Raw genomic sequence first — 16,395 nt, forward strand, 5'->3', positions numbered from 1 at the left:
TGAGCTTCCCGGCCAATGCACCAAATGATACCGGAGAAACTGACGGAAGCCAAGCACAGAGAGATGGACACAGGTTTCTTCAGGAAGGAAGAGATTCTTTATTGGATCACCGATCGGGACTCAGAGGGACTAGCGTCACCAAAATACAGCAAAGTCTGAGTACTGAATACATAGAGTACATTCCTTATATAGCACTGTAGCTCCTCCCACAATTAACTACACCCACACATACCCTTAACCTATTTAATAAATAGAGTCTAAACTCATCCATCCGGTCTAACCACGTGGCTCATCTGATACAAAGGAGAGGGACGCGTAATTCCAGTTCTTACATTCCTGCACCTGGTCAGTACAGTGATAACAGTATCTTAGCTACGTGTAATTAACTAACTGATACTACAAACACATATACATACATATGCCTTGTGGCAATCTTAGCCTGCTAAACTTGTATTTTACTGGAATTACATCACAGTATGTTTAAATGTCTGTACCATAGCATAGCATGATCATATGTATCTTACTTTACTGAAACTTTCCTGGAATCATTTTATTTGCTATGTGACAACTTTCTAAAACAATCTGTTATGGATGTGTTGCATTGTTTTTTAGAACTTACATCATTCATTGGTATTGGCAGTTTATTTGTATTGCTGTGATGATGTAATCCTTCTTTACTTTAATAATACTTGCACTAAAAAGGCTAAATATGTATAATATGTGCCTCTCTAGCAACAGGAATTTCATTTGAGAAAGGGAGAAAGATTGTGGCTGAAAATAAAGGTCTATCGTTAAATTATGGAGATTTATTGAATAAAAAGGGCTAAAATGTAAGTCTTGGCATTTGAGAAAATGGTAATCTCTTTTTTATACAGTATGATATGTATACCTGGGAAGTCAAGGTTTGACCATGATACAAGTATCTTATTTCAGCTCAGGATGGATGAGGAGATTCTCATGATGAAAACTTGGAAATGACATTTTCTGAAATGATTGGACAGTATGCAAAAAAATAGGGATTTAGTTACATTATATGATCATACATTGCACAAGCCTGCCACAACATCATATAATGTAACTAAATCCCCATTTTTTTTGCCTAGATTAGGTGTTTTGTTTTTTTAACCCCTTAAGGACCAAACTTCTGGAATAAAAGGGAATCATGACGTGTCACACACGTCATGTGTCCTTAAGGGGTTAAAACTTTTACAAACTAATAAAATCTGTCAACATTGAAGTTGCTGTTTAGTAGATAGGAGAGTGCGCTGGATCTTGTGTATTGTTTATTGTATAATATGGCCCCCAGCAGCACACCATTTAAGCATGTTTAGGTGAGTGCAACCATCCCCCCATGTTTCCTATATATATTTGGGAGTCTAGCCAACTCCTTGGTTTTTCACCCCTCCCTGTTACAGGTGCCTCATCTCAGGTCCCTATTTAGCCTTGTACTGCAGAGAGCCTCAGATGGAATTGTTTCCCAAGTAAGTGGTTAATCTCATAAGAGCAGACATTAGACTGTGAGAGTAGGACCTGCCAAAGATGGGGTACATTGACGTTGTGGCAGGCTTATGCAATGTATGATCATATAATGTAACTAAATCCCCATTTTTTTGCCTAGATTAGGTGTTTTTTTAAAAAAAAACTTTTACAAACTAATAAAATCTGTCAACATTGAAGTTGCTGTTTAGTAGATAGGAGAGTGCGCTGGATCTTGTGTATTGTTTATTGTATAATATGGCCCCCAGCAGCACCCCATTTAAGCATGTTTAGGTGAGTGCAACCATCCCCCCATGTTTCATATATATATATATATATATATATATATATATATATATATATATATTTACATACAAAAAAAGTAAAGGGAACACTTAACCCCTTAAGGACCGAGGACGGTTCAGGACCGTCATCGGCATTTTTGCCTTGCCGACCGCTGACGGTCCTGAACCGTCCTAACAGTCCGATGTACTTACCCGATCGCCGTTGTTCCCCCGGCGGCGATCGGCGGTGCTCCTGTTGTGGGGAGACTGCCTGCAGCCCAGACAGTCTCCCCATGGCGGATTAGGACCCCTGTGGCCATGTGATCGCCCAACAGGGCGACCACATGGTCACAATAGGTGTTCATGTGTCTGCCTGCAGGGGGACTGTCTGTGCTGACAGGCAGTCTCCCTGCATGTGTAAAATCATAAAAAAAAATTAAGTTAAAGTTGATAAAAAAATTATTATTATATATGTGTATATATATATATGATATATAGACATATATTATACCTATATAATATATGTCTATATATCATATATATAATGTCATGCTAAGTGTATTTTTATATTAATATGTACATATATTAATATAAAAATACACTTATAATTAAATTACACACGTATATATATAATATATATCATTATCATATATATATATCGTTATTATAAAATACAAATAATAAGTAATTTAAATTAAATTAAACATGTAAAAATAATACAAATTTAAAAAAAATTATATATCTATACGAAATTTTATTCTAACTGTATTTTGATATTAATATATATATATTTATATCAAAATACACTTAGAATGAAATTGTATATATATCTATGTATATATAAATAAATAAAAAGAATACGAACTATTCATATGTCCATATACAAAATTACATAAATAATTATATAAATATACACGTAGACTTCAAATATATAAATATGCATATATATTTAAATTCTACGTGCATATTTATGTAATATTTTTACATAATTAAGTTATTTTATTGATTGCAATTTAAGGGACCTGCCTGCCAACCCAGGCCGAAAGTCCAGAGAATTTAATTTGCTATCACTGTATTTTACCCTATAACGTTCTACGACACCCTAAAACCTGTACATGGGGGGTACTGTTTTACTCGGGAGACTTCGCTGAACACAAATATTAGTGATTCAAAACAGTAAAACATATCACAGCGATGATATTGTCAGTAAAAGTGACTTTTGTTTGCATTTTTCACACACAAACAGCACTTTTACTGATGATATAATTGTTGTGATACATTTTCCAGTTTTGAAACACTAATATTTGTGTTCAGCAAAGTCTCCTGAGTATAACAGTACCCCCATGTACAGGTTTTATAGCGTTTTTGAAAGTTACAGGGTCAAATATATGGGTCAAATATTTTTACATTGAAAATGGCCAGGTTGGTTACGTTGCCTTTGAGAGCGTATGGTAGCCCAGGAATGAGAATTACCCCCATGATGACATACCATTTGCAAAAGAAGACAACCCAAGGTATTGCAAATGGGGTATGTCCAGTCTTTTTTAGTAACCACTTAGTCACAAACACTGGCCAAAATTAGCGTTCAATTTAGTTTTTTACTTTTTTCACACACAAACAAATATGAACGCTAACTTTGGCCAGTGTTTGCGACTAAGTGGCTACTAAAATATTCTGGACATACCCCATATTGAATACCCTGGGTTGTCTACTTTAAAAAAAATATATGTACATGTGGGGTGTTATTCAGCGATTTATGACAGATAATAGTGTTACAATGTCACTATTGATACATTTTAAAAATGTATGTTTTGAAACCGCAATATCCTACTTGTACTTATAGCCTTATAACATGCAAAAAAATAGCAAAAAGCATGTAAACACTGGGTATTTTTAAACTCAGGACAACATTTTGAATCTATTTAGCAGTTTTTTTCATTCGCTTTTGTAGATGAGTAAAAGATTTTTCACATAAAAGTCAAAAAACATGTATTTTTTTCAATTTTTCATCATATTTTTTCATTTTTTTTAAATTAAATTACATGAGATTATATAAATAATGGTATGTAAAGAACGACCCTTTTGTCCTGAAAAAAACAATATATAATTTGTATGGGAACAGTAAATGAGAGAGCGGAAAATTACAGCTAAACACAAACACCACAAAAGTGTAAAAAGATGCCTGGTCGCAAATGTACATCGCAAAAACAGTCCACTCCTTAAGGGGTTAAACAACACAATGTAACTCCAAGTCAATCACACTTCTGTGAAATTGAACTCTCCACTTAGGAAGCAACACTGAGTAACAATCAATTCCACATGCTGTTGTGCAAATGGGATAGACAACAGGTGGAAATTATAGGCAATTAGCAAGGCACCCCTAATAAAGGAGTGGTTCTGCAGGTGGTGACCACAGACCACTTCTCAGTTCCTATGCTTTCTGGCTGATGTTTTGGTCACTTTTGAATGCTGGCGGTGCTTTCACTCTAGTGGTAGCATGAGACGGAGTCTACAACCCACACAAGTGGCTCAGGTAGTGCAGCTCATCCAGGATGGCACATCAATGCGAGCTGTGGCAAGAAGGTTTGCTGTGTCTGTCAGCGCAGTGTCCAGAGCATGGAGGCGCTACCAGGAGACAGGCCAGTACATCAGGAGACATGGAGGAGGGCAACAACCCAGCAGCAGGACCACTACCTCCGCCTTTGTGCAAGGAGGAACAGAAGGAGCACTGCCAGAGCCCTGCAAAATGACCTCCAGCAGGCCACAAATGTGCATTTGTCTGCTCAAACGGTCAGAAACAGACTCCATGAGGGTGGTATGAGGGCCCGACGTCCACAGGTGGGGGTTGTGCTTACAGCCCAACACCGTGCAGGACGTTTGGCATTTGCCAGAGTACACCAAGATTGGCAAATTCGCCACTTGCGCCCTGTGCGCTTCACAGATGAAATCAGGTTCACACTGAGCATATGTGACAGACGTGACAGAGTCTGGAGACGCCATGGAGAACGTTCTGCTGCCTGTAACATCCTTCAGCATGACCTGTTTGGCAGTGGGTCAGTAATGGTGTGGGGTGGCATTTCTTTGGGGGGCCACACAGCCCTCCATGTGCTTGCCAGCGGTAGCCTGACTGCCATTAGGTACCGAGATGAGATCCTCAGACCCCCTGTGAGACCATATGCTGGTGCAGTTGGCCCTGGGTTCCTCCTAATTTGATCAGCCTGTAGTGTGTTTTTCCACTTTAATTTTGAGTGTGACTCCAAATCCAGACCTCCATGGGTTGAAAAATTTGATTTCCATTTTTTTATTTTTGTGTGATTTTTTTTGTCAGCACATTCAACTATGTAAAGAACAAAGTATTTCAGAATAATATTTAATTCATTCAGATCTAGGATGTGTTATTTTCATGTTCCCTTTATTTTTTGAGCAGTGTATACATACATACCTACATACAGTGGCTTACAAGGGGGAAACAGGGAGGGGGCACTAGATGGGGGAGTGTCACCGGGGCTGTCTATGGGGCTGTGCAGCTGTGTGGCATTACTAATCTTGTATGTCTCCCCATATTTTTTATTCTACTTTATCTCCCCTCAGTTACCTTTCAAACAATCATAACTCCATAACCTATCCTTTTCTTCTTTTGAAGTTCACACTGTCTGCCTATTTAAACCCACTCCTTTAAGAATTGCTATCATAAATCCACTCCCCCCTCCGGTCATCCTAGACTATTCATTGAGCACTTTTCTTCCTGGCTTCCCCACTTCCTCTCATCTAGCACTCCTTCCCTTATACTTGGGGATTTCAATATACCAATTAATAACCCCAACTGCACTGATGCCTCTTGTCTGCTCTTTGTAACCTCCTCCTTTGGCCTTACGCAATGGTCCAATTTAGCAACGCGTACAGCAGGAAACACTCTTGATCTCACCTTCACCAATCTCTGTACCGCCTCTAATCTCTCCAATATTCCTTTTCCTCTATCTGACCACTATCTGCTGACTTTTGACATCGGCATACCTAAGACCCAATTGACACCACCGTCTGAACATCAATCTCACAGAAACCTCCAATGTCTTGACCTAGAGCATTTGTCCGCTAATCTCCAAACTCTCCTTTTACCTATCTCAAACCTCACCTGTCCTAGCTCTGCAACCTCCTTCTACAATTCCACCATCTCCTCTCAACTAGACATCATGGCACCTCCTATTAAACGTAGCAAGCGCCCCAACAACAACCTTGGCACAGCAAGCTGACTCGATATCTCCAAAAATGCTCCAGAACTGCTGAACGCTGTTGGAGAAAGTCTCACTGTGCATCTGACTTTCTCCACTATAAATTTATGCTGCACTCATACAGCTTGGCTCTTTCCTCTGCAAAAGTAAATGACTTCAATACCCTCATAAACACACTCCCAAACGACTATTTTACACATTTAACTCTCTTCTTCGCCCTATTGTTCCTCCTCCAGCTACTAACTTGACCGCCTCAGACTTTTGCAACTCACTTCACTGACAAGATCTCTACAGTCAAGGAAGAGATCTCTCATCTTTCTTCTTCCCCTTAAAATACTTCCCCTAATCTCACTCCCTCTGCTGTTCTATGTTCATTCGCACCCGCTACAGCGGAAGAGGTTTCTGCTCTGCTCCAGTCCTCCCGCCGTGCTCCCTAGATCCAATTCCCTTGCATCTCATCTGTACTTTGTATTCTTCACTTTCTCTACCTCTAACTAAAATTCTCAATCGCTCTCTCTCCTCTGGCATATTTCCATTGTCCTTCAAACATGCAACTATCACCCCAATTCTAAAGAAGCCCAAACTTGACCCTAACTCCCCGACTAACTACCGTCCTATCTCGCTACTGCCTTTTGCATCCAAGATCCTTGAAAGAGTTGTGTATGCAAGATTGAAAAGACTTCCTTGAGTCCAATTCTCTGCTGGACCCGCTTCAGTCTGGTTTCCGTGCTAAGCACTCTGTGGAAACGGCACTGACCAAAGTATCCAATGATCTACTTGCTGCAAAATCACGTGGTCACTACTCTATCCTAATTCTCCTTGACCTTTCTGCGACTTTTGACACTGTTGATAATCAACAGCTTCTTCTCATCCTCCGCAATATCGGTCTACAAGATATTGCTCTCTCCTGGTGCTCCTCCTTCCTTTCCCAGTGCTCTTTCAGTGTTTCTTTCTCTGGCTTTGCTTCTTCTCCCCAACTCCTCTCTGTTTATGTCCCCCAAGGTTCAGTCTTGGTCCCCTACTGTTCTCCATCTATACTGCCTCCCTTGGTAAACTCATTAGCTTTTTTGGCTTCAATATAATTTCTATGCGATTGACACACATCTGTCCTCTCCTGATCTCTCCCCGTCCCTCTTGACTAGTGTCTCTGACTGCCTCTCTGCTATTTTTAACTGGATGGCTGCCCACTTCCTTAAACTCAACTTGACCAAAACTGAAATTCTGGTCTTTCATCCCACAAGTGTTGCTACTCCTGTGTCTGTCTGTCTCCAAGTCAACGGTGCTAACATCAGCTCCACCATGCAGCCTAGGTGTTCTCTTTGACTCTGACCTCTCCTTCATGACTCATGTTGAGTCTATCGCCAAATCCTGCCGCTTCCATCGCAAAAATATTGCGCGCATCCGACTCTACTTAACGCCAGATGCAACTAAGGTGCTGGTCCATTCCACTGTCCTTTCTCGCCTTGGCTACTGTAATCCACTTCTCAGTGATCTTACGTGCTCCCAGCTTGCACCGTTACAGTCAATAATGAATGCGTTGGCGAGGCTCATCTTCCTGTTCGCCCGCACTGCCCACACCTCACCCTTCTGTCAGTCCCTACATTGGCTTCCTGTAAGATATAGGGCTCAATTTAAAATTCTGCTTCTTGCTTTCAAATCTCTACATAATGCTGCTCCCACTTATCTATCCTCCCTTTTACACAAGTATGTCCCATATAGGCCCTTATGCTCTGCTGAAGACTTTCGTCTATCTTCTGTCATAACTCCCACCTCTGATGCTCGCCTTCAAGACGGCCATATTTGTTAGACATCATGGGGATTGTAGTACAGCCATCGATATTGTCATAGTGACGAAAGGAATGGGCGTGCACCTTTACTAGTAGCGCAGTCGACCTGTAAAAGGGCATCATAAGTGGGAGGGTAGATAATTGAAATTAATAATTGACAGTTAAAAACGAAGTGAATAGATCATGTGGTCGGCGGCCATATTTTTTAGGCATCATGGGGATTGTTTTACGACCGTTGGTTTTGTCATAGTGACGAGGGGATGGAAGTGTGTTAAGTAAACTAGATAGGCGCTTCCTAATAGCATGACAAACCTATGATCGATTAATAGCGCTCTTAAGTAGGGGGGCATATTCTAATAACGTGGACTTTGATATTTTTCTTTATTGTGATGTGGGGGTGTGGTCTAGTGACGCAAGTAAGGGAAGGGGAAAAGGGGAAATATTGCTTATTTATGTGGACAATCATAAAAAAATAGGTACTTTTGGCACAATATATTGAAAACAATAAAATACTTATACATATGGAAAATAATGTTCAAATAGGAACATATTAGTGGAATGGAATAACATAGGTAAATTGTATATACAAACAGTGGGTACTGTTATGAAGGATATTATCACATGTAAAGAACATAACAGGTAAAAATAAATTATTTAATCTGACTGTAATGTCTCAATCCCTAGGGAACCAATTACGCACACAGGACACAACAGACAGAATTGCAATACCGATCCTTAGAATGGTCGGGTTATGCAAAAAGGGATAGTCAAAACAGAAGCCAAGGTCAAGGAAAACAGAGAGATGGAATAACGAGAGACAAAGCCAAATATCAGTAACCAGGAAATCCAAATAAGTGCAATGCTCAATCGTAAACTAAAGACCACAGCAGGGCACTGAGGCAAGGGAGGGGTAGCTTATATACACACAGGGTGTGTCTGATTGGCTAACCTCCAATTAGTGTTAGCCACAACACGTGGGAGGAGTTTCTTCCCTCCCTTGTGGTCTCTGAGGTCATCACTGTGTGCCGGGTCACATGAACGGGTGCCGCATACATATAAGGATGCTGCTCTGGAGCGTGCAGCATCAGACACACTGCCAGTCTGGAGACAGGGTCCAGATGACGCCACTTGCGGTGACGAGGTAAGCAAGGTCGCCGCGAGCGGCGTTGGGACCAGGGGATCTGAAAGTGACAGTTGGATGGTACAATTATTGTGAACAGAAAATAGTATAACATTGTTAAAGAAAATTAAAAAGATCAAAATCAACATTTAGACCATGTGGTTCTAGAGTTTTTAAAAGGAATACCCAGTTCATTTAGTTTTTTCCTAAAAGTTCACCACCTCTCCATGGGTTTTTACATTTTTAATACCAATGCATTTAAAGTATTTTGATTTTTATTGTGTGTAATAAAATGTTTTGATACAGAGTGGTTGAGAAATCTTTTGCTGATGTTACGGCAATGTTCTGCCAATCTTATTTTAAGGCATCTGGACGTCATACCCACATATTGGAGACCGCATGGGCACTTTAGAAGGTATATGACATTTTTTGTATTGCAATTTATGAAATCTTTATTAGGACAGGTAATGTTAGTGCTATTGGAGGTGAAGTGAGTGGTTTTGGATTTAATATGTGGGTCTGTTGATCTGCAAACTATACATTTATTGCATTTATAGAAACCTTTGGATTGTGAGAGAACTGATGGGGTATTAATAACAGGATCTTTAGTATAATTTTTTGTGAGGATGGATCTTAGGTTATGGGCTCCTCTATATATTACTCTGGGTTTGTCGGGGAGTAGGTTGTATAAAATATCATCATTAGAGATGTCCTGAACAGTTCGCTGGCGAATAGTTCCTGGCGAACATAGCTTGTTCGCGTTCGCCATGGATGGCAAACATATGCGATGGTCGGTCCGCCCCCTATTCATCATCATTGAGTAAACTTTGACCCTGTACCTCATAGTCAGCAGACACATTCCAGCCAATAAGCAGCAGACCCTCCCTCCCAGACCCTCCCACCTCCTGGACAGCATCCATTTTAGATTCATTCGGAAGCTTTTTTTTCTTTTTTTTTAGACAGAAGTGTGTTATATTTGAGCATTCTAGGCTGAACGTGCGTATAGCATGGCTATTTGCACTGAGGATATGAGCATATAGCAGTACATTGTTGTGAAAGATGGCTGTTTAGGGTGTAGCTTGCACGTTATCAACTGTGTATTTATATCAGCAGCTCCACCACTAGTTATAAATCAAGTGTGAGTCGCCCCATGAGATGAGACTAGTGAATAACATAATACATGAACGGTTAAGGTAAAGGCATGTAAGGAACTACGACAATAAACTCTTTAGGAGGTGAAATAATGACATGTTTAAACGCTTTAGTTAATGTGCAGAGAGCAGTTCATGTGATCAAAGGCATGGTGTGGAGGATCGGCTATAGTGGGACATGCTTGGCAGGCTGCTGTTTACTGCTTGTGCTCATCCGATCCCTTCTGGGCACCAGGTGCAGACCCTGGGAGTCCCTGATACCTGGAACAACAAAGGCAAGTCTCTGGCTGAGTGCCGGGTTCGCGGCTTGAGGTGGTGGAAGCTTGTTTTATTGGGTGGTCGGATCTGTCCCGGTGGTGCTTCACGTCCGGTGCGGTATTGTGGTGGCTTAAGGTGGAGGCAAGTGCTTGACGTGGGGCAGACTCTGCATTTCTGTTTGTGCCTCCGGTCCCTTCTTCGACGCCTTTTGCGTTGGTGGATTTTAATGGGGACTGCTTCGCTTAGCTGTGGTGGAGCTTGTTGGGGCTCTGGTGAAGCTTGTTGGAGCTTCCTGCTTGTTATTTGCTTCCAAAATTGATTAAAGAGTCTGTCCAGCTTAGACTCAATATCCTGCCATGCTTTGCTGGTAACAGGAGGACACGCGGCTGCCGCCATATTGGGAGAGTCGCAGATGAGTATGTCAGCCTGGGCGGCTGTGCTCTGTGCTTCCATTAGCTCCAGACAGCCTCTCTGGGGTGGACCGGGATAACCCCCACCGGTCCGAGGGGGGTAACGGAGCTCCTGCTGGGAAGTAGCTGCTCCCGGGCATCCCAGGATCGGGAGATCAGCCGCCTCTCCCGCACGGTGAGCACCAGGCCACACTTGCCACGCGGAGGTAAGTAAGACTCTGTTGAGCTTTTAAGCATGTCGGGTCGGTCAGGTAGGAGCAACATTGCTGGGTCATCCCCTTCATCCCAGGGGGCTTGTTGTCATCTTTCGGGGACCCTTGGTGTTGTACGTGGCTGGGTGGAGGAAGAGACCTTCAATGACATCAGTGAGGACAAGGAACGGGACATGGCTAGCTTGGTATCCAACCTTGTGCAAATGGGAGTTTGCGGTTGTGCAAATGGACTGTTTGCGGTTGTTTGCGGTGCGTTAAGCGGGGAGTTTGGTCTGTCACTGTGAAGCGGGCGTAACCCTTACACTACCTGATCGATACAACATCATACCTGATGTTTAAAAGCACGTTATTCCAAACAATTTAGGAATGTTAGGTGATTTATGCCCTTTATGGATTAAAACCAGACTCTGCATCAACTATGTAATTTTCCATGGGAGTTTTGCCATGGATCCCCCTCCGGCATGCCACAGTCCAGGTGTTAGTCCCCTTGAAACAACTTTTCCATCACTATTGTGGCCAGAAAGAGTCCCTGTGGGTTTTAAAATCCGCCTGCCTATTGAAGTCTATGGCGGTCCGCCCGGTTCGCCCGTTCGCGCACATTTGCGGAAGTTCGCGTTCGCCATTCGCAAACGGAAAATTTTATGTTCGCGACATCTCTAATCATCATGTTTTAAAATGTGCCTGTGTTTTGTAATAATTTATCTTATAGCTGTGCTTTCGTTGTTTAAATTAAAAATGTCTGGCATGGATTGATTTTTTTCTAAAGTTTTGTTAAGATTTTCTAAAGGGTATTTTTTATTGATAAATTTGTCTTTAAGAGTATTGGATTGATCTTCAAAATCTGTCATAATGGAGCAGTTTCTGTGAAGGTGTAAAAATTTACTTTTGGGGATTCCATCAAGTCATGGCTGATTGTGGCAGCTAGATTTGTCAATAACTGTATTGGCATATACTTTTTTTTTTTTTTTTTTAAAGTCTTGGTATTTACAATTCCATTATGAATAAAATTTTGGATATCTAAAAAGTTAATACTTTCCTTACTGTATTCTGAGGTTAAAACAATGCCATTTTTATTGAGATTAAGATGATTTAAAAATAATGTTGGTGCATCTTCAGAACCATTCCAGAAAAACAGGTCATCTATATATCTATAATAGGTAACCAGGTTTGCCTTCCAGGGGTGGTCACCCCAGATTGCCAGAGACTCCCAGTCATCCATAAAGAGATTAGCATAACTGGGTGCAAACCTGGTTCCCATAACTGTGCCTTGTTTTTGTATATAAAAGGAATCTAAAAAGTAGCTGTTAGTTAAAATAATATTTATACCTTCTTTAGTGAAATTAATTTGTTCATCTCGGATTTTGTTGTCTTTTTTTAGTCTGTTGTAGACCGCTGTACAACCCTTATCATGATAATGGTATCTAAGCATTGTACATCACAAGTGACTAGTAAGTAATTGGGATGCCAATTAAAATTGTCTAAAAAATGTAAGAGTCATTGAGTATTTTAAAAAAGATCTCATAAGTTTAATGGATGGTTGTAGTAAAATATCAATTTATTCAGATAAATGTGACAGAATGCCTTGCCTTACGCGTTTTGTAGGGTTAGCCCTACTTCATCACAAGCCTTTGATGAAGTAGGGCTAACCCTATGAAATGCGTAAGGCAAGGCATTCTACAGTTGAAACTTGGGAGGAGTCAGCCAGGTCTCTACAATCCGTCCTGTGAATCACAACATTCCGGACCCAGTATCCAGTTACATCGGCTTTCTCTCTTGCGAGTTCCAGCTCCACCCCTCGATGTGAGGTCTGAGGCGGAGGTATAGGGACTCAGACGCCGTCCTCACCAGCTGCAAGGAGGGAGAAGAGAAGGATTTCCTATCTCAATCCAAACTCATCCGGGTCTGGATCACAGGTTATGAACTTTTATCCATCTGGGACATAATAGACTGTACTCCTACCTCAATTTTTCACCGTTATTTTTCTATTTTAAACAATTTTTTATCTAAATAAATTTTCTATATTTTTTATCATATATTTTTTTATGGTAAACATTCTTTCAAGGTGACTGTTTATTTAGGCATTTAGTCTATCTATACTAAACTGCCATTCATTCTAATTTCGGACTCTGTATTTCTCTTAAAATTCTCTATATATATTATATATAAGTATATAAGTATATTATATTCACAGGTGCTTTGTTTACCCGGCACTGTTACTACAGGCCGAGTCATAGCTACTTGTGATACAAAGTAATACAAGGATTAGTTACAGAGTATGGAATAATAACCATTTTCATCATAAGAAGGACTGTTTACTTGGGACAATTTATCATTCTAGTATAGAATTGAAATCCCATTGTGAGACACATAGAATTCTTGTGTATATTGCCAATTTATGTCAATTTGAATTCTGGTTTATTTATAATTTTGTGTATTTGACTATATGTCTGAAGCCATATATAATATATTTCCTCTGTATGACTGTTAGACAGTTTCTATTTTTAAGCTCCTGGATACCTGCACCTTAGAGTGGTTTTAATTTCCATATTCTATTTTGTTTAGAATTTTAGATTCTAGGCCCTTAACCCCTTAAGGACAGAGCTTCGGAAGCTTGTCTTTCACTTTATGACAACGGCATGTTTTGCATTTTTTGCTGTTTGCGTTCAACTGCAATTTGCATTTGACTAATTTATTGCACCGACGCATATTATATACCGTTTTTTAAAGGACAGAAAGGGCTTTCATTTGATGTAACATATATATATATATATACATGCTTATTTATTATAAAAAAAATACAGAAAAATGAAAAAAAAATGAAAAATTTTGATTTTTTTTTACAGTTTTTGCAATAATAATGTGTGCACAATTAGTGCAGGTTAAGGAAAGTAATTAAAAATAAATTCATTTAGTTGTTCTGATTTACAGAATATATAATGTGTCTGGGATTTTCAGTTTTTTTTGGTAGTTACAGGTCACAAAGCACAAGGAGTAAAATAAACTTTTAATATGGAGCGATTTTAGAATTTGGTATGTTTGTCTTGTAAGCTTTATAGCCATGAAAGAAAACAAAATTGCCACACAAAAGTATATATTTATATAAAGTAGACACCACAGGCTATTTACCTAAGGTTGTTTTGACACTTTCTACGTAGCCATTTTACCGTCAACCTCTGCTAAATATTGGAGTAAAATTGTGTTTTTTGGGGGTTTTCGCACACAAACTTATAACAAAGAACTTCTCATGTGTATTTTGTAAAGTTGGTGTGTGCTATTCCTGTACAAAGTTTTATTATGTGTTCAGTTACTTCTGCTGAGTACAACAGTACCCCCATTGTATGTCTTTTGCACTATTTCGTGAAGCTACAGTTCCATATAGGAGACCTGTCCTTTTCAGTATTCACAGTAGAATTTTGAGAGACGGATTTAATGAGCCTATGCTTCCATTTGGGGTATTATAACAGTTTGACTGTTCAAAAAAACCCCACAAAGGCCTACCATTTGTAAAAGTAGACACCCCAGGGTATCTCATAAGGTGCATATTGTGCCTTAACATGCCCCCATTTCTTTTACCATTACATGCCAAAGTATGTGGTAAAAAATAATTTTGTGCATTTTTTTACATACGGATTGCATTTTTGCTGGGCATTTTGTATATTTCATATGTGCCACTAAGTTCAAACCCCCCAAATTATGCTCAGCTAAGTCTTCTGAGTAAAAGGACACCCCCATTGTATGTCTATGGCACTATTTCGTGAAGCTACAGTGCCATATAGGAGACCAAGCCATATCAGTTTTTACCGAACTTTGAATTTTGACGCCGGGCCTAAGTGCAATTTCCAAGCATCTTCGCAGGTTTTAAATTCAAACTATCCCACAAAGGCCTACCATTTCTTAAAGTAGACACCCCAGGGTATTTCAAAAGGCATATTTTGAACCTTAGCGTGGGATCATTTTTCCGCTAGCGTGTACCAGGTGTAGTGGTAATAAGCGTTTTTTTCTGCCTTTTTGACACACAAAGTGAGTTTGCACAGTATATTTAGCAAACCATATGTGTACTACCACTGTATAATACTTTATATGTTGCTCAGCTATGTCTGCTGAGTACAAAAATACCCCCATATGTACCTTTGCCAGGTATATGTGGACATCGGAGGGGCACATTTGGGACACAGCCATTCCATTTTTTTTTTCCAACTTTCAATTTTTACGCTGTGCCCATGTCCCATTTTAGAGTATTTTACCAGGCTATATAATCCAAATACCCCATAAAGCCATACCATTTCTTAAAGAAGACATCCCAGGGTATTTCAAAAGGCATATTTTGAACCTTAGCGTGGGATCATTTTTCCGCTAGCTTGTACCAGGTGAAGTGGTAATAAGCGTTTTTTCTGCCTTTTTGACACACAAAGTGAGTTTGCACAGTATATTTTGCAAACCTTATGTGTACTACCACTGTATAATACTTCATATGTTGCTCAGCTATGTCTGCTGAGTACAAAAATACCCCCGTATGTACCTTTGCCAGGTATATGTGGACATCGGAGGGGCACATTTGGGACACAGCCATTCCATTTTTTTTCAAACTTTAAATTTTTACGCTGTGCCCATGTCCCATTTTAGAGTATTTTACCAGGCTATATAAACCAAATACCCCATAAAGCCATACCATTTCTTAAAGAAGACATCCCAGGGTATTTCAAAAGGCATATTTTGAACCTTAGCGTGGGATTATTTTTCCGCTAGCTTGTACCAGGTGTAGTGGTAATGAGCGTTATTAAATGTATTTTTTTACTTTTTAAAACCTTTTTTACTTTTTAAAACTATTTTTTAAACTTTTGTTTTGCTTATTAATTTTTTTAAAGTTTCCTAAACTTTCGTAAAACTTTTTTTTACAGATTTAACATTTTTCTAAGCTTTTTTTTTACGCTAACCCCTAACTAGCAGTAAGCAGCACTAACAGTAAATTCCCAATTTTCCCATAACTCCCACCCACCCCAGCTAGCAAAATATTTAATTATACAATATTTAAATTAGTTAATTAAATAAATTTAACCCCTGAGGGTTAAAAAATAAATAAAAGTTCATCGTCAGGGGTTAAAAAAAATTAGATCACAGTATAATACTGTGATCTGTATTTTGATCACTGTAGGCAGTGATCGACTGGCAAGGAAGGGGTTAATATTTATTTGGACTGGGTAAAGGGTTTATTTTTTTTTTATTTTTTACATAAACATTATTAAATCTTTTTTTAACTTAATTTTTTAACTTTTTAAAGCTTATTTTTAAACTTTTTTTAACGTTAACCCCTAGTTAGCCTAATACTAAATCCCCCAATTCCCCACTAACTTCCACCCTCCCCAGCTAGCTAAATTTATAATTTTAAAATATTTAAAATAATTAATAAAATAAATTTAACCCCTGAGGGTTAAAAAAATAATAATTAACCCTTAGGAGGTTAAAAAAAA

This window comes from Pelobates fuscus, chromosome 1 (genome assembly GCF_036172605.1).
Source record: "Pelobates fuscus isolate aPelFus1 chromosome 1, aPelFus1.pri, whole genome shotgun sequence".
NCBI classification, from domain to species: domain Eukaryota; kingdom Metazoa; phylum Chordata; class Amphibia; order Anura; family Pelobatidae; genus Pelobates; species Pelobates fuscus.